This window comes from Bombyx mori, chromosome 24, assembly GCF_030269925.1.
Source record: "Bombyx mori chromosome 24, ASM3026992v2".
Lineage (NCBI taxonomy): Eukaryota > Metazoa > Arthropoda > Insecta > Lepidoptera > Bombycidae > Bombyx > Bombyx mori.
Window position 1 is genome coordinate 15,524,585 of NC_085130.1, and position 20,349 is coordinate 15,544,933.

The 20,349-nt window shown below is 40.9% G+C and overlaps 1 long non-coding RNA gene across 1 annotated transcript; it reads left to right on the forward strand.

Annotated features, from left to right (window-relative positions):
* Nucleotides 1–9,752: 9,752 nt before the first annotated feature.
* On the forward strand, nucleotides 9,753–10,767 carry LOC134201194 (uncharacterized). The gene is made up of 2 exons (XR_009976399.1): nucleotides 9,753–10,152; nucleotides 10,559–10,767. It is a non-coding gene; the product is annotated as an uncharacterized LOC134201194 (long non-coding RNA).
* Nucleotides 10,768–20,349: the final 9,582 nt, after the last annotated feature.

The window sequence follows — 20,349 nt, forward strand, 5'->3', positions numbered from 1 at the left end:
TGGGACACGGGTGGGCTGTGTCACCAGCTGGGAGAGGCCGTAGGCCAAGGCGAAATCGTAGGCAGCCCGACCCGGGAGGTCAGTGGTTCTGGACCCCAACCACTCTTGGTGATGAGCGTTAAAGTCTCCAAGAACCACCACCTCCGCAGATGGGTACTGCTCAAGCACGCGGTTAGTCCCCTCTTGCACATGCTCTATCAGAGCTGAACCTGCATCACTGCTGTGGGACCTGTACAGGCACGCGTAGACTCGGGTACAGCCCCCGTGATCTACGCGCAGCCACAAGAGGGACAGGTCCCGTTGTTCGAGGCTTCGTAGACGGCGACAACAGACATCAGCCCGGACGAATACACACACCCCGGCTTTACGCAGGAAGTTGTGCTCCAATACGTAGCCGGGGTATTCAAGGTACGAAGTATCATCCGGAGCAGATATCTGCGTCTCCGTCAGAAAAAGAAGGGCAGGCTGCGCCGTCTCAAGATGGTGGTGTACGGCGTCGAGGTTACTATGTAGACCCCTTACATTGCTGAAATCCACATTAAATGTGGAATGCGGAGTCGCCGACAAAACCCTTTTCCTTTTTCGAACTTTCATTTTTTTACACTTAATTGCACTTAATTGCACTTGCACTTAACACCAGGTGGGCTGTGATCTTGTCTACCCATCTAAGCTATTGTGCAGGCAGGGTGGGTGGTGGTACCTACCCATGCGGACTCACAATATGCAGGCTCTCCCTCACTGCGCCTAACAATGTCTATTTTTTTTTTCGAAGAACTAAACGAACGAAGTTTGTCTCGATAAGATTGATTGTCTCTCAAGTGAACTAATTTTTTCTTTCTTTCTAAAATACCGTAGAGTGGAGCTATTTTGTAAGGTGACGGCTACTTGAGACACTGAGTGGTAGCAGTTTTGCCCAAGAAACTTTTTTTTCCCTACTCATGCCGATAGCCTTGAGAGGCTACATCAGCGTTACCCTAGCGTGTAGGTGAGCTCTCGGGGCTCAAACCGGAGGTGTGGCTAACATTGGCCCTAGCAAGAGCAGTGCTTCCCAGAATCTACCACCGTGTCGGAAACGCGACCCGCTCAGAAGATCCGGCGAGAAACTCAGTGGGCTGTGTCTGTGGATGGACCGATACAGTGCGCATAGTCACAGACTCAAAGGCGGGCTTGACCCTCGACATGGAAGCTGCGGAGGCTTGCGTATTGTTTACGCAGGCGGCTCTGAAACAATTTGTAATGTGTGATAAGACTTAGCGGTTATATTAGTAGTGCAATCGTTTATGTTGGAGTGAGTCACAGATTTTATGAGGTCGGTCCATCGTGTTGAAGATTGTCCGCGAGATCTTTTGCCATCGACTTTCCCTTGCACCACCAACCGCTCAATGGAGTCCTCATTACGAGTGATGTCCCCGAAGAACTTGAGGATTCGTATTTGGGCTGTTGACGTTAGTCTCTCCTTGATAATGAGCTCTTTCAGGATCGAAACGTTGGTACGGTGCGCGGTCCACGGAATTCTGAGGAAACGTCTGCAACACCACATTTCCAGTGCGTCAATCTTGCGACGATCTTGCATCCTCAGCGTCCACGTCTCAGCCACATATATAAACGATTGCTCTCCCTCTGCCAAACACCGGGCCACATGGCGGCGCATCGCGGAAGCATCGATATCGCAGGATCCGACTGATGCATGACCACGACCACTCTGTAAAGAGTGTACGAATAGGAAGAAGAAAAGAATTAGTAGTGCTGACCAATGCTTCAAGGCGTTATCGGAAGTGAGATAACTGTTTTTTTTCCTACTTAAGCTGGTAGCCTTGAGAGGCTGTTCTAGCGTAACCTTAACTAGTAGGTGAGCTCACTGGGCTCAAACCTGACAACGTTGCTAACACGAACCCTAGCAAGAGCCGTGCTTCGCAGAATCTACCACCGGAACGGAAACGCGACCCACTGAGAAGATCCGGCGAGAAACTCAGTAGGCTGTGTCTGAGGGTTAATTTACTCGACGGGTTCGACGAGAACGGTGACCGGTGCTTAAGGTACCTAAAAGCACCGTTAGTGGATCGGGAGGATCCGAGATGACGTGTCGGACGACGTCGACTACTTTCCATTCTGTCCGCAGGATCGGGAATGTAGTTACCGGCGGTCACGATGAGAGGGTTCTCGTGTCGTGCCGCTTTATCGAAGTGGGAGATAACTATAATAATTAAATAACACAACTGGTTAATATTACAGTTTATTCTCGACTAAAACTTAAAAAGTGAAAAGCAACGGAGCTTTCGGGCGCAGCCGCGTGTTATCGCACAATTTTGTTTAACTAATAAACTGTCCCTGCAGACGTTTTTAAATTGTTAAGTAGCAACTGAATCGATGTTCAATTCTAGAAAATTAACAATTGAGTTTTTTTGGTTTGATAAAACACATTTTATTTGGTGTCGTGGCTTGCAACCTCTTTGACAGGACATAAGACCTACACCGACTTACGAAATGAAACAAAGAGAGAAATGGAACGAGGGTGGACGTGACTAGCGGCAGGCAATGCTTTTAATGTCTTCCTAAAAGACGGACACGAACCAGACGACAAGGAACGAATTGACCGTTCTCATATGTACATAAAATAAACGACAAAAGAACGAACCGACCGTTCAGCAGAGTGCTTAGTGCTAGTTTTTTAACATTCTCGATAGCGTAAAAGTTAACCCAATTTGGTATGCAGTTGGAACAGCGCCCCTAGCGGCAAACGTACTGTTATGCGGGGTCTCCCGATTAGGTTTTTAAAAAAGAATTTTGAAAGAGAGATTTCACTTTTATTAGTTGAATTACACAAACAATTAAATTATGGAAATTGCCAGAAAGGAGATATTGTTCAAGACCGCTCCCGATGGGTGACTAAATACGACTGAGTGACTCTCGGTCGGTAACTATTACCAAGAGATTTCTCACAATGCTTACTCAGCATCAGTGGTGGTTAAAAGAGATGTATCATTACTTTAACTTTTTTTTTTATTGCTTAGATGGGTTGACGAGCTCACAGCCCACCTACTTGGTGTTAAGTGGTTACTGGAGCCCATAGACATCCACAACGTAAATGCGCCACCCACCTTGAGATATAAGTTCTTGGGTCTCAAGTATAGCTACAGCGGCTGGCCCACCCTTCAAACCGAAACGCATTAGGGACGAGCCACACCGGAATGGCAGCGCCCCTGGCGTCGCTGCTGGAGTTTTCGCGATTCCTCCAAACTGCACGCGCCTAGTCTCCTTTTGACTAGTTAAGTTTCTTCATTCGGCAATGGTCGTGTAATAAAACATGAAACCCGCAAAATTATAATTTGTGTAATTACTGGTGGTAGGACCCCTTGTGAGTCCGCGCGGGTAGGTACCACCGCCCTGCCAATTTCTGCCGTGAAGCAGTAATGTGTTTCGGTGTGAAGGATGGGGCAGCCGTTGTAACTATACTGAGACCTTAGAACTTATATCTCAAGGTGGGTGGCGCATTTACGTTGTGGATGTCTATGGGCTCCAGTAAGCACTTAACACCAGGTGGGCTGTGATCTTGTCTACCCATCTAAGCTATTGTGCAGGCAGGGTGGGTGGTGGTACCTACCCATGCGGACTCACAATATGCAGGCTCTCCCTCACTGCGCCTAACAATGTCTATTTTTTTTTTCGAAGAACTAAACGAACGAAGTTTGTCTCGATAAGATTGATTGTCTCTCAAGTGAACTAATTTTTTCTTTCTTTCTAAAATACCGTAGAGTGGAGCTATTTTGTAAGGTGACGGCTACTTGAGACACTGAGTGGTAGCAGTTTTGCCCAAGAAACTTTTTTTTCCCTACTCATGCCGATAGCCTTGAGAGGCTACATCAGCGTTACCCTAGCGTGTAGGTGAGCTCTCGGGGCTCAAACCGGAGGTGTGGCTAACATTGGCCCTAGCAAGAGCAGTGCTTCCCAGAATCTACCACCGTGTCGGAAACGCGACCCGCTCAGAAGATCCGGCGAGAAACTCAGTGGGCTGTGTCTGTGGATGGACCGATACAGTGCGCATAGTCACAGACTCAAAGGCGGGCTTGACCCTCGACATGGAAGCTGCGGAGGCTTGCGTATTGTTTACGCAGGCGGCTCTGAAACAATTTGTAATGTGTGATAAGACTTAGCGGTTATATTAGTAGTGCAATCGTTTATGTTGGAGTGAGTCACAGATTTTATGAGGTCGGTCCATCGTGTTGAAGATTGTCCGCGAGATCTTTTGCCATCGACTTTCCCTTGCACCACCAACCGCTCAATGGAGTCCTCATTACGAGTGATGTCCCCGAAGAACTTGAGGATTCGTATTTGGGCTGTTGACGTTAGTCTCTCCTTGATAATGAGCTCTTTCAGGATCGAAACGTTGGTACGGTGCGCGGTCCACGGAATTCTGAGGAAACGTCTGCAACACCACATTTCCAGTGCGTCAATCTTGCGACGATCTTGCATCCTCAGCGTCCACGTCTCAGCCACATATATAAACGATTGCTCTCCCTCTGCCAAACACCGGGCCACATGGCGGCGCATCGCGGAAGCATCGGTATCGCAGGATCCGACTGATGCATGACCACGACCACTCTGTAAAGAGTGTACGAATAGGAAGAAGAAAAGAATTAGTAGTGCTGACCAATGCTTCAAGGCGTTATCGGAAGTGAGATAACTGTTTTTTTTTCCTACTTAAGCTGGTAGCCTTGAGAGGCTGTTCTAGCGTAACCTTAACTAGTAGGTGAGCTCACTGGGCTCAAACCTGACAACGTTGCTAACACGAACCCTAGCAAGAGCCGTGCTTCGCAGAATCTACCACCGGAACGGAAACGCGACCCACTGAGAAGATCCGGCGAGAAACTCAGTAGGCTGTGTCTGAGGGTTAATTTACTCGACGGGTTCGACGAGAACGGTGACCGGTGCTTAAGGTACCTAAAAGCACCGTTAGTGGATCGGGAGGATCCGAGATGACGTGTCGGACGACGTCGACTACTTTCCATTCTGTCCGCAGGATCGGGAATGTAGTTACCGGCGGTCACGATGAGAGGGTTCTCGTGTCGTGCCGCTTTATCGAAGTGGGAGATAACTATAATAATTAAATAACACAACTGGTTAATATTACAGTTTATTCTCGACTAAAACTTAAAAAGTGAAAAGCAACGGAGCTTTCGGGCGCAGCCGCGTGTTATCGCACAATTTTGTTTAACTAATAAACTGTCCCTGCAGACGTTTTTAAATTGTTAAGTAGCAACTGAATCGATGTTCAATTCTAGAAAATTAACAATTGAGTTTTTTTGGTTTGATAAAACACATTTTATTTGGTGTCGTGGCTTGCAACCTCTTTGACAGGACATAAGACCTACACCGACTTACGAAATGAAACAAAGAGAGAAATGGAACGAGGGTGGACGTGACTAGCGGCAGGCAATGCTTTTAATGTCTTCCTAAAAGACGGACACGAACCAGACGACAAGGAACGAATTGACCGTTCTCATATGTACATAAAATAAACGACAAAAGAACGAACCGACCGTTCAGCAGAGTGCTTAGTGCTAGTTTTTTAACATTCTCGATAGCGTAAAAGTTAACCCAATTTGGTATGCAGTTGGAACAGCGCCCCTAGCGGCAAACGTACTGTTATGCGGGGTCTCCCGATTAGGTTTTTAAAAAAGAATTTTGAAAGAGAGATTTCACTTTTATTAGTTGAATTACACAAACAATTAAATTATGGAAATTGCCAGAAAGGAGATATTGTTCAAGACCGCTCCCGATGGGTGACTAAATACGACTGAGTGACTCTCGGTCGGTAACTATTACCAAGAGATTTCTCACAATGCTTACTCAGCATCAGTGGTGGTTAAAAGAGATGTATCATTACTTTAACTTTTTTTTTTATTGCTTAGATGGGTTGACGAGCTCACAGCCCACCTACTTGGTGTTAAGTGGTTACTGGAGCCCATAGACATCCACAACGTAAATGCGCCACCCACCTTGAGATATAAGTTCTAAGGTCTCAAGTAAGTTACAACGGCTGCCCCACCCTTCAAACCGAAACGCATTATTGCTTCATGGCAGAAATAGGCAGGGTGGTGGTACCCATCCGCGCGGACTCACAAGAGGTCCTACCACTAGCTAACATGGGAACTCTGTGACAGTACGCAAACGATCCCATTCCATACAAATATGAGTTAACTTTTACGCTATCGAGAACGTTAAAAAACTGAGTATTAGTATTCGTATAGTATGAGTATGAGTTTAAGTCTTCGATCATCAATAGTAACTATTGTTGATCGAAGGTTTAAGTATTCGAATCGGTCCCAAATCAGCCTGAGTTGACACATCTCTAAGTATGGTGCCTTGGTTCTCTAGCCCTAGTAAAAGCAGTGCTTGGAAGAGTACTAACGGATAGTCTCTGCGGCGGATATGTAATTAGCACATAACCGCCAAAAAACTCAAATATTAATAAGCATAGATATTAAAAACAAACCTGATACAAATAACATTATTACTCTGAATAAATATTGTTTTTTTTTTATTGCGAATCATGTTAGTGGCGCCACTAACATGATCAGACTATGTAAGAATAAAATTTGTTTGGGCTATTTAAATGTAATTTATGTAAAATAAATGACTTGGACTGATGTAAAATTCACATAAATATTTAATGTTAATAATTAGTTTCGTTTCATCAATTGTTTTGTAGTACCGTAAAATGGGGCGATTAGGGACAAATTCCAACTTTATGAGCAATTTTAAGGTAGTTGTTGATGTATATAGTGCTATATCAGGATCAAAATGATTGAGTCTTGGGAGCATCTTTGTTGTCTAATTTAAAATTATGCAACTAGCATTCCAGTTTAAGCAAAAAATGCAAAAATAGGTGTAATCCCTATTTACCCGAAAATTGCGGGTAATTGGGACGAAATGAGAAATTTGCTAGGGTTGGCACTACTATTATTTTTATATATAGATTTAATTAATTAATTTATTTAGTTGCACCAAGAAAGTGATCATCAATAAAAAAAATTGAAAAACTGACAAAAGTACATGGCAGACATCACCTCAATTATAGGTGCAATCGACAGTGCTGATATTTCTATCTGGGTTAAGAGATTAGGTGTGTCGGTTATTCCATGGATTAATCAGATGAATACCCCCACTCTGAACAAATATTAAATATTTTATTATGTATTACTTAGACATTTTTGTCCACCTTGAGATTTCATTGATCTTGTTACATGTCTCTGCAAAATCGACTTACTTATATTAAATTGCTTATCTATTTCAACTAAAGACTTATTCCCAGTTTCGCTTCGAATAAACCAGATTTTTACCAACAAATTTAAAAAATATTGTTATAACTACATAGACAACCCTACAAACCTGTACCTATTTATACTTAGGTCGTTTCCATTTCACGTATTCTCATCCCAATTGACCCCTTTTTCGTTGTTATTTGTACCTAAGACGTCCCCAATATCCCCAAAAACAACAGATTTTTACATGTATTTTTATTTAATCAAATACATTAAAACCAATAACAACTGAGACTTACCTTTAATATATATGCTGGTTCAAATACTAAATAACGTTTATAAATCATAGTCGTCTTCTATTATTATCAAATAAATAAAAGAGAGCAAAGTTTCTAGCACTAAAATAATTACCACCACAGGAAGTTAATTTGAAACGCGATTTTTTATAAGTTAGCAGCTATTATCATGCATATTCAGAGTTGTTTTGTGAACTTTCAACATTCTACTATTAAACTACAAAAAATGGAAGATTTTGCAACGAATATAAAACTTAAATTGAGCGTCGAAAGATTTTCCCGGTTTTTTCCCGATTCGCCTCTCAATCCCTAATCGCCCCATTTTACCGGTAGTCCAAGTAGTAGTAGGAAAAAAGCGCGGGAAACTTCGTTTATGGTAGACGTATTTTTCACGGTGGTGAAAATTTAATTTAATTTTATAGTTAAAACGCGGAGGATAAGCTGGTAGTGTAAGTTTTTGTAATATATGTAATCTTTGTATCATATTTGTGTATAGTGTCATCGTATAGTTGGTAAGTTTTTGTAATTTTTGTAAATATTGTATGAACGAGCCCCCCGATCTCGATCGGGGGGATGATGGCTATGTTGGCCTGAATCTCCCCGTGGGATCATATGTAACTGTTGTTTCACAAGATGAATTTGATAAAATGGATACGGATTGTTCGTTATCATCTCAGACAGGTGAAGGAAGTCGTAAACGAACACGTTATCTACGCCTTTGTCGGCAGTGTACGAAAAGGAGAAATAAGAAAGGTGGTTCTAGCGGTGATTACTGTCAGTGCGAAAGTTTATGCAATATGGAAGATGAGTCAATTTTAATAAAAAAGATTACTTCTAAAAGTTCTAAACCTATATCTCAATCGACGTCATCTTCACACTCGCAAAATAATATTAACTCACATAAAACGTCCTCTCAACCATCAACATCTTATACGGAAAATTCAAATATCTCTCAAGACTCTAACGCGGGAAATTCAAATATCTCTCAAGACTCTAACGCGGGAAATTCAAATAACACGAAAACTACAGTAACCAATACAGACTCCCGTTGGATCGGCCGGACTGAATATGTTCTTACTGATGTTTCCCCTTATTTGATACACGTTCAACGTATACAAAGTTCACCTGATGACGGGACCGTTCTCCATCCTATAACTTTCGGCAATTTTTTAAAGCAGAACAAATTTGAAAATATTATTCCCGGTAGTGTAAAGCGTATAGGAAGAAATAGGTGCGTAGTTGGCTTTTCCGATTATAAAGACGCCAATAACTTTCTTAACTGCAATCTTTTGGAAACGAAAAAGTTAAAAGCCTTCATTCCGACTTTCAACATAACAAGAATGGGGCTAGTTCGTGGGGTCCCTGTAGATTGGAGTGTAGAGGAAGTTCAACGAAATGTATCCGTTCCTATAGGCTGCGGCAAAATACTTAAAATAAGACGTTTGAATCGCAAGGTGAAAATTAATGACTCGGTTTCTTGGAAACCCTCTGAATCCGTTGTAATAACGTTTGATGGGCAAGTTTTACCAAAACGGATTTTTATGTGCTATAATGCTCTTCCAGTAGAGATATATATTTTTCCTACAATACAATGCTATAAATGCTGTCGTTATGGTCATACCAAAGTATAATGTCGTTCTAAGACTCCAATATGTTATAACTGTGGAGGTCAACATGCAGGTGTCTCATGTGACAGGTCAGATGAAGATCCTCTATACTGTGTAATGTGTAAAGTTGAAGGGTCTCATTCAGCGATAGACAAGTCATGTCCAGAGTTTGTGAGACAGACAGAAATCAAACTTAAAATGGCTCAGAGCTGCATGTCTTACGCAGAAGCCAGTAAATGTTTTCCTTCTGTTAAGCCTTCATACGCAGATGCACTAAACTCAACAATTCCAGAAGTACCGAAACCTGCATATGTTCCCACACCGAAGTCTGCATCTCGTAACAATTTTATTAATTCATCTTATAAAAAGACAGTATTTTTAAAACCTCGCTCTCCTCCTAAGCATCAATATGGTTATGATCGTGTTGTTCATAAAAATTTATTAAAATATTTCCAGGTTTCAGAGCCTAAAAATGGCTGTGCTCTGGTAGATAAAAGTAAAGAGGAAGAAAACTCTGATGTCTTAGAAATGATACTAGCTTTATTAAGTACTTTAATAAACTCAACTGATTTAGAATCATCTTTATATTCCCACATAAATGTGCTACAATATGCAGATGATCTGCTTTTTTATTCCGTAAATAAATCTATAGATATCGCTTGCAATTTCATGTCTAATTCACTTAATAGTTTAAATGTGTGGTTGGTTAAAAATGACTTAAATTTATCCGTATCCAAAAGTTCAATAGTCGTATTTTCTAAAAAACGTACAACTCCTATCATAAATGTGACCTTCAATGGTCAATCTTTGCCATATAAAACAAAAATTAAATTTTTAGGAGTTATATTAGATTCAAAATTGTCTGGACTTGCCCATTATGAACATATTGATATGAAATGTGCACAGCTACTTAATATCATGAAATGCCTCTCAGGTGTATGGTGGGGTGCTCATCCGTTTTCTATGAAACTTGTGTATAACGCTCTTGTAAGATCTGTTCTAGATTATGGCACATTTCTATTAGATGGTGGAAGTGTCTTGGGGAGTAAAAAACTTGATGTCATTCAGTCAAAAGCTTTGAGAATTGTGACAGGAGTGATGAAATCTTGCCCAACCAATGCATTACAAGTAGAATGCTGCGATCCTCCTTTAAAATTAAGAAGGCAATTTCTAAGCGATCGATACTTGTTCAAATCTATGCAGTTTTCTGACCATACTCTTCATGGAAAACTGCATGAATTGAACAATATTATTCAGACATCCCGTTATTGGCGTCACAAATCGTTACCATGTCTAATAAAAAGCTTTCGTAAATTTTTAACAATACACAGCCACATTCATCGATCTCCATCATTATCCATATTTATGACACAATTCAATTCTTTAATTCTAGCTCCGGATATAAGATATGATATAGGTGTCGGTAAACAAGATATTCTGGAGACAAATATTCGTTTCATGAGTAGCGTTGAGGAACAAAATTGGAGTGGATGGGATTATATTTTTACAGATGCCTCTAAAATCTCTATTGATGATTGTGTTGGAGTCGGTCTAGTTCATTGGCAACATAAAATAATACAAAAGATTAAACTTCCTCCTGAATCCTCTGTTTTTACTGGAGAGTGTTTTGCTCTTTTAAAAGCTGTAGAACTAGTTATTTTATTAAAATCTAAAAGAACAATCATATTTTCCGACTCAAAAAGTGCACTACGAACTATTGAAAAATTTCCATTCCAAATGAAACCTTGTTATCCTATTATATGCGAAATACGTGATAAGCTTTTGATATGTTCTCAAAGAAATCACACCATTATCTTTGCATGGATTCCAAGTCACTGTGGGATTACTTAAAGGGAACGAGAAAGCCGATCAGCTTGCCAAAGAAGCTATAAAGGATGGAGACATAGTCCCATACATTAATTATTGTCATGATTTGACTGCTCTTCCCAAAACCTATCTTTGGGAGTCATGGAATGATGTTTGGTTGAGAAGCAGCAAGTTCAAAGGCAAACTTTATGCTGAAATTCAACCCACGATTTCCAGTAAACCATGGTTCTTTAAAGCTAAAAGTTCTAAAATTGTCACTTCTATCATTTCCAGAATGCGTTTAGGACATGTATGTACACCTCATCATTTAGCAAGGCTTCGTATTGTTGATAGCAATATTTGTGAGTGTGGAGAAGATATTGGTGATCTCGACCATATTTTCTTTTCTTGCTCCCAATATGACCGCACCTCCTTTATGAATTCCTTACAATTACTACAGGTTCCGTTTCCGACTAAAATCTCCTGCCTTTTGCTTTATCCTTTATTGTATTATAATGTATTATCCTCTTTCATAATCAATAATAATATTAAGATTTAATATATTTAATTTATTTTTATTAATTATTTTCCATGTCTTGTTTTTAACTAGCTTATCCTTTTGTTTCCTTTTGATGACTTTGTCGCGTGTAGTTTCCACTGAAGTAGGAAACCTATGGAAATGAAACGTCAACAAAAATTCGTGCCACTGTGACGTCATCTGGCCACAAAACATGGCGGTTTTAGTGCTGCCCAGAAAATTTTAATGTTAGTAGGTTTTATCGATAAACGTTCTTGGCTCATTTTATTTTAAATATTGTTGAGTGAATGTATTTGTAGAATTTATACCTACTTTAATAGGAAGTAAGTATATTGTTATGTGCAAAGATGATGTGATTTAGATATTATGTGAAATCTAAGACGAGTTCGTGCTTCAAATTTGCCAAGTAAACGATATGACGATTTTTAAAATTTGCTACACTGATTTTATAAAGTTGTCGTTTGCCGCAAAACATAAAGATATGGCGTAGTACAGTGCCATCTGCCCATTTCTAGCATGCTGAATGTTATCTTATTTTGAGTACGTGTTTTTCTTAGACTATTACAATCTGTTTTAATTGTTTTGCTGACTCTAAAGTCCGTAACACACTACCGCAGCGCACCTCAAGGAAGGTACGCCGCACAATTTGAATCACTTTCACTTGAGAGTGATTCAAATTTTAAACATATCAAGGGATCGCCTGATAAAAAAAAACACCTACAGAACATTTATTCGTTAATAAAATTACAAACATTCCTTGTGACTTCCTCTCTAAAATCACTTAATTATTAAATATTTAACGAGTTGACAATAGTGTTATAAAACTATTTTATTTAAATAGTTCCGACGACTTTCTTGAGATCCTATAAAATATGTTTTAATTATTATTTTTGTATGTTTTAAGCATGATAAAATAAGAAATTTTATATAAGCAATCATATTAAATCGATATCAAAGTCAATAAATAATGTACAACCCAAAACAGACGGCCGAACTGACGTGACAATGACATTTGGCGCGCTAAACATGGCGGATTTTCGGCCTCATTAGACGGAGACGGAGACATTTACGTATATTCATGTTTCATTTTATGTACGCACTGAAATACTGTTATATTGTTTTCCTGCGAGTTAAAGTGGTGAGTAAGAACGAGATAGATATATGTTTATGTATGTGCCTTCAAAATGGGTGCTATTTATATAAGCAATTGTACGTATAGAACAATATGTCGTGTCCCTACTATATAGGTCTATGGTAGTTTCCCTACCTTTCACTTGAAACTGGCATAAAGTTAAAACTATTGCCATAAAGGAAAAAAAAAAAAAAAAAGTAGTAGTAGTTTTATTTTTCCAAATGGAAAGGCAAAGGTATTATTACACCATACAGCCTAATCTTTAATACATATTTTTTATGAAATATGATATTATGAAATGAAATGAAGCTGATTAATTTAATATGAAACATGGCATGGCATGAAATGAATTGAAATGAGATGATATGATATGGGATATTTATATGAAAAATGATAATATGGAGTGAAATGAAATGAGGAATTTGAGACATCAATCAACTGGGATGCAATTAAATGAAATGAGATGATAAATGTGATAAATGATATGGGATGAAATATAATCTTAGTAAAATGGTGGTCATTTACTAAGATTTTTTCAGTGGACTTTTTGGAGGATCCCGAGAAGTTACGTCCAACGGCTTTGTTTCATTTTCCCACATTTGTACAATTTCACAGATACTTAACAGTTAATAAACCACCATTATTACACATTTAAACCTGAAGAAACACTAAATAGACAAAATAAAACAAATTGCACAACTTGACACCTCGCGTTCCCGCCAAAAAGTCGTAGTAATCCAATTTCAATTTGTTTGTCATAGAAATGGTCTAAAAGTTGTGCCGTATTTTTTAAAGGGATTTTATAACCTAGGAACTGAGACCTTTAAGTCATGTCTTATTTTAATTTATATTTTGTAGCAAACCGACCGGTACGTCACTCTCGCGGCCGTATGCCCGCTCGCTATACATTAGACGTGCGCTAATCATGTTCGGAACTGGATTGAACATGACATCGTTCTTTTGAGTGTCGGAACTAGTTCCAGTAAACATGTTCGCGGAACTGTTTAGTTCCACGAACATGTTAAGTCTAGTGGCTGTTTGTAGTTTGTAGCTGTTTAGTTCCGCGGACATATTAAGTCTAGTAGCTGTTTGAAGCTGTTTAGTTCCGCGGACATGTTAAGTCTAGTAGCTGTTTGTATTGTAGCGAATCACGTATTAAGTTATTATTAATTACACAATATTTTTCAAAAAAGGTATTAAAAATACAATTTTTTAAAAGCGCTATATAAAAATAGATTGCCGATTATGGCAATTATTATTGTAATTATTATTTTGTAAGGTTTTTAGTTTTAGGTTCATTGTTACAGCTGGTTGCATAATTTATTAATGTACTGTAATTACTTTGTCATAATTTCAATTACTCTACTACTTTTATTATTTTTAAATGTATTGTACGATGCACCGGAAACTATAACCTATCAATTGTTAATTAAAATACCACGTTATTCTGATATACAACGTAAATTGAGCTCGTTGTAGCCTTACAACCTTTTTCCCATAACCGAGATACCGAATAGCGAAAGTGGTGAATGTTTTAAAATTCTCTAATTTTGAATTATGATTTTCTAAGAAATGGTCTACAAACACTTAAGGTTAAGTGCTCGTAGGAATGATGCATGGTCAAGGTCAAAATCCATAGCAAAACATTTTAATTTATTCAACTATCGACTGTAACACGTAGGTCGTAGAGCATAACTTCAATATTAATAAAAATGTAATATGAAAGAGCTCCACACGCAGTTTCATGCACTCGCTCCATCTCACTCCCTCGTATTCGTGCCATATGTCGCCTTATCTCTTTACGTGGACTCGTGTCGGTTCGAGACTCGTTCGGGTGGACTCGCCGCGCCACGCCTCCGCGCCGCCCGGTACCTATGCTCTAATCATGTCCGCATGTCCGTCATGTTCAACGCGTTCGTAGTTCCATACATGTACACTTGGAATGGAAATGGAACTGTCTGAACATGTTAATTTTGACAACTCGGATTGAATGATATAGTTCCATATGAGGACATAGTTCCAGGAACTATTTAGGTCCGGAACTACGCATGTCTACTATACATAGTTAGTATCTATGTCAATCTTGTAACAGTGTATAATCTATGTTCCGGGCGCTTCCGTTTTGAGTGTGAATAGCGTGCGCCCGCGTCTAAATGTAATTATTGTTTAAAATTGAAAATTGTTTGTGATAAAGGAAGATTAAAATTCGAAATTCGATATTGGTGACTAACCCATAGTTTTAAATACCCCTGAGATCTACCCCTCACTATATCTGGCTGCCCAACGTTTCCTAATTTTTTTCTTGCTTGGACTAACAAAATGGCGCGCACGCTTTTGTGAAAAATTTGCTAACTATTGTATGCTGTTGGTGCTTAATTGTAAAGAATGCCTTTAACTAGAAATCAAGATCGCCAGCAACGTCGCGAAGACGACGCTATTCCTGCTGCAGATGCAAATGCCAACGAAAATCACGAGGAGCATGATAGCCCCCATGATCGCCCCCACGCCGAATCACGTAGCAACAATTCTACGTTCAACCTGGATGATGTTTCAGCGTTGATGGCCTCGCTGCAACGTTCGCAGGCCGAAACATTTAAGAACATTATGTCGTACGTGATGGAACAAAGATCGTCGACTCCGGCACCTTCGCCGATGCCCCCAGTGAACGTAGATGGTACCTTGGCGCGTTGCAGAGCTTCTTTCAGCGGTGCACCTGGTGAATCTGTTGAGGCCTTTATAGATGCAATTGAAAGTTATACAGAATGCGTTCAAGTATCTGACGCTAACATCATACGAGGCCTAGCCATGCTTTTGTCTGCTGACGCAGCTACGTGGTGGCTAGGATTAAAGCATCACATCTCCACTTGGAACGAAGCCAAAGAAAATTTAATATATGCATATGGCACCCGCCTTCCACCACATAGAATATATTTGGAAATATTTGCTTCCCCGCAGGATAAAGAAAACACAGACAAGTTTGTTGCTCGTATTCGTGCGCTTATGGCAAAGCTACCGCGGGATGATATTACTGAAAAAGTACAACTTGATATGATATACGGGTTGCTTCATAATAGAATACGCACAAGATTGCACCGTGAAGAAATCACATCTTTCAATTCATTATTAAACCATGCTCGGAATATAGAAGATTCGATAGAGGAGACTCAATCGAGACCAGTGTCGTCCACTAGTGGTGTCCGTTCGATCCGTGCCCAGCCGGCCCCGGCTGCGAGTCGGCCTGAACCGTGCGCCGCTCGTGCGAGTGCGCCGGCGCCGCGCGCGCGCTTTCCTAACTCCGCCGCGGCCGTCGTGCCCGCCACCGCTGTGCCAGTCGCTGTCGCCCAGTCTACCGTTGCCACGCCTGCCGCTGCTGTGCCAGGTTCTGCAGAGCAATTCGTGACCACGAAGAAACAGCGTCCAGTGTGCTCCTACTGTAAACGGTTTGGACATGCACGGGAACAGTGCCGTAAGTTAAACAACCGAGGTGAGCAAAGTCAATCTAACTTTTCCGAGGGTGTGCAAAATGACAATAATGCGTTTTATAGTGTTCAGTGTAATGTTAATAATACTAACACAATTAGTTCTAATTTACCTGTTCAGAATGCAATGTATGATGTTAAGCAGCATGACAAAAATAATTTTCTGAGTAATTTTGAATGTCAAAATTTTTGTAACCGGGATGCAAATATTAATTATGCTACCATTAACAGAGGCCCTACTTCCAGAAAATCTTATTTTCATGCCTGTAATGATTCTGTGTCAAAGAATATTAACTGTAATTGCACTAGTAATAATGAGATGCCAACCTTTTGTGATTCTCATGTTTTATATAATCAGGATGTTCGGACAAAGTGTAAAAATTTAAATATTTGTTATAACCAGGGAACTAGACCTAAATGTAAGAACTCATTTTTACCTTATAAACAAATAATTGAACCAAATTGTAATAATTTAAAATTTTCAACTAACCATGACTGTGACACAAAAGGCAGTAAGTGTAATTTTGGAAAAATTAACGAATGTGTGGAAATTGATAATTGTTTGAATTTTAATTATTGTACATGTGAGGGAAGTGTTGTAGCGTCCGTGTACGACCGTGAGAGTGATGATAGGTATTTGCATTTACGGCCTATTTTCAAAATTCAAGTTCTCGGTAAACAGGGTACTGCACTTATAGATACAGCAGCTAAGCATTGTATTGCTGGTCACACGCTGTATGCTCTCCTTCTGCATAAGGGTCACCCTCTTACTCCCTCCACTAGGCGAGTCAAACTTGCTGATGGGCATGTTCGGAATATGGATGTATTGACAACCATATTACCAGTGAGGTTAGAACACATAGTGATTAACATTCCATTTATAATCTTCCCTGATTCTAATGATAATGAAACTTTACTGGGTATTGATTTTATTAATGCTGCCAAAGTTATTATTGATTTTCATCGTCATGAATGGTATTTTAGTACTGATGCTAAGGTGCATTATAAATTACTTTTTGAACCTATGTCTCGTGGTGTGTGCATAGCTTCTGCTAACATGCTTCGGGATGATGAAGGCATGCACTTGCAATCAGCTGAGCGCCAAGCATTATCTGAGTTCCTTATTCGGCATGAAAGTATTTTTACAGCAGGGGGAGGTCCGACACCATTCATAGAACATTGCATAGACACCGGAGATCACCCCCCGATAGCTGTGCCGCCCTATCGCCTTAACCCTTCCAAGAAGGAGACGATGAAGAATGAAATAGAGAAGATGCTGGCAGATGACATCATTGAAGAGTGCGAATCCGCCTGGTGCTCTCCTGCATTGATGATACCGAAGTCCAATGGTAATGTAAGATTCTGCGTGGATTACAGGCGCTTAAATGAAGTAACCAAATCGGATACTTACCCACTCCCACGCATTGATGATCTTCTCCAGAGTACGAAGAAGAATTGTTACATGACCACAATAGACCTTCGTTCTTCATATTGGCAAGTTATGGTCCGAGAAGCAGACAGAGACAAAACAGCTTTTGTCTGCCCCCTAGGCACTTACCGTTTTAAAAGAATGCCGTTCGGCTTGAAGAATGCGCCGGCGACTTTTCAAAGGCTTATTGATCGTCTACGCTCCTGTGCTGCTTTGAAGGATGTTACAGTACTTGCTTATCTAGACGATTTGTTAATTATTTCAGAAGGATTCCAGCAACACCTACAAGACCTGGAAGCTGTTTTTAGACGTCTGTCTGAATTTAAACTTCACGTAAACAGAGAGAAGTGCACTTTTGCCAAAGAAAGGGTCCGTTATCTGGGCCACGTCATCACTCCAGACGGTGTGTCTCCTGACCCTGAGAAGGTCAGTGCTGTCCTTAATATGCTGGAACCATCTAACCTAAAACATTTAAAAACTTTTCTCCAAACATGCTCTTGGTTCAGGAAGTTTATTCCAAACTTTTCAAAGATAGCAGAACCGCTTACTCGACTGACCAAGAAGAATTACACATGGAGCTGGGGACCTGAACAAACACAGGCATTCAAAGAATTGAAGCGTCTGCTGACCACGGCGCCCGTACTTGTTCAAGCGAATTTTAAACAACCCTTAGTACTGCGTACCGACGCGAGCAACTATGCACTTGGCGCAGTTTTAGCTCAAGGGGAAGGCAAGGACGAAAGGCCTATCGAGTATGCTAGCCGCCTACTCACCGCAGCGGAGCGCAACTACTCTACTACAGAACGGGAAGCGCTTGCTGTAGTCTGGGCCGTGGAGCGTTTCAGGCCATACCTCGACGGCCAACCAATTATTATAGGCAGTGACCACCAACCCTTGCGTTGGTTGCTTTCTTTAAAGTCTCCTGCTGGTAGGTTGGTCCGTTGGGCGCTTAAACTCCAAGAATTTGACATTAGATTCGAGTACACCCCAGGAAAAGCTAACGTTGTCGCTGACACGTTAAGTAGACCGATCTGTTCCAACGAAACACAAAATAACTGCGGCATCTGTTCTGTCATTTGCGACCTGCCCACCAAGTCACCTACCCAGTTACGTCAAGACCAGTTGACTGATCCGGAAATACAGAAGATCGTCACAGAACTGGAAGGAGTGGATGAACTTGCTGCTAAAAGATGGTCAGAAAGAGGATTTCTAATGGAACAAGGTGTTTTATATCGACTTAATCCGGATTCTGATGCCGAGGCTCCACAATTAGTCATTCCTGCCCATCAAGTGACCGACATTCTCAAAGAGCATCACGATGCCCCTACCGCTGGACATGCAGGAATTGACCGGACTTACCAACAAGTCTCACGTCTGTTCTACTTCACAGGAATGAGAAGAATCATAACCGACTATGTAAAGGCATGTATCCATTGTCAACGCTATAAGGCTGCTAATACCAAGCCTCCAGGTCTATTGCAGACGCCGGTGATGAACCAGCGCAACGAAGTCTTGGCAGTTGATCTTTTCGGCCCGTTACCACCTGGAAAACAGGGGGAGCGTTGGATCTTGCTAATAGAAGATACTGCTACGAGGTGGACAGAACTTTTCCCATTGAAGGAAGCTACTGCTGAGGCGTGTGCACATGTCCTCATAGAGGAGTATTTTATGAGGTTTGGTCTTCCACGCCGACTAGTTTCTGATAATGGCGTACAATTTATTTCGGCAGTCATGCGTCAATGCATGTCCATCCTGGGGATAAAGCAAAACCTTATCCCTCTCTATCACCCAGAAGCAAACCCCGCCGAACGTAAAAACAGAGATCTTAAGACTTTATTAGCACAACTCGTGGAATATGACCACACTTCCTGGCCAAACATGTTACCAGTGATTCGGTTCGCTCTTAATAACGCTAAATGTCGCACCACAGGTATGTCACCTGCTTACTTATCATTTGGCAGAGAGATGAGGTCCCCCACAGAAGTCACCCATGACCTTCGTGCTGTTCTAGACAAAGATAACTTTGTTCCCCAAATAACTCCCTATCTCAGGAAATTTGTTAACTCCTTTTCAGCGGTGCGCGAACGTGTAGAGACGCTTCAAGATAAAGCTAAAGGGTATGCTGATCGTTCGAGACGGCCCATTGAAACATTCAACGAAGGTGACATGGTTCTCATCAAATCACACGTCCTCAGTAAGAGCGCTAAAGGCCTTACTTCTAAGTTTGTTCCAAAACGCGATGGTCCGTATCGCATCGTTAAAAAGGTCAGCCCTACTACTTACCACGTCGCGCATGTTGACAAACCTGATGAAGTTTTAGGGAAATATCATGTGAACGATCTCACTCTATACCGTGAGAATCAGAGTGATGCTCTTCCGCGGCCGGTGATGCCTAAAAAGAAACGTGGTCGTCCCCCAAATAATGTTAAAACAGATTCTCGAGTTCCAGGGCATATGACGACACGGCATGCTGAACCATGTGCTGAAGCTCCACGTCTTTCTCCCGCAGCTGGTGGTATGGTTGGTCTTGCGCCTGTCCCTCAGCCCAGTAGTAATGAGATGCTAGTCCAGGAGCGAGGGCGTCCTCCAGGACTAGAGGGGGAGTATGTAGCAAACCGACCGGTACGTCACTCTCGCGGCCGTATGCCCGCTCGCTATACATAGTTAGTATCTATGTCAATCTTGTAACAGTGTATAATCTATGTTCCGGGCGCTTCCGTTTTGAGTGTGAATAGCGTGCGCCCGCGTCTAAATGTAATTATTGTTTAAAATTGAAAATTGTTTGTGATAAAGGAAGATT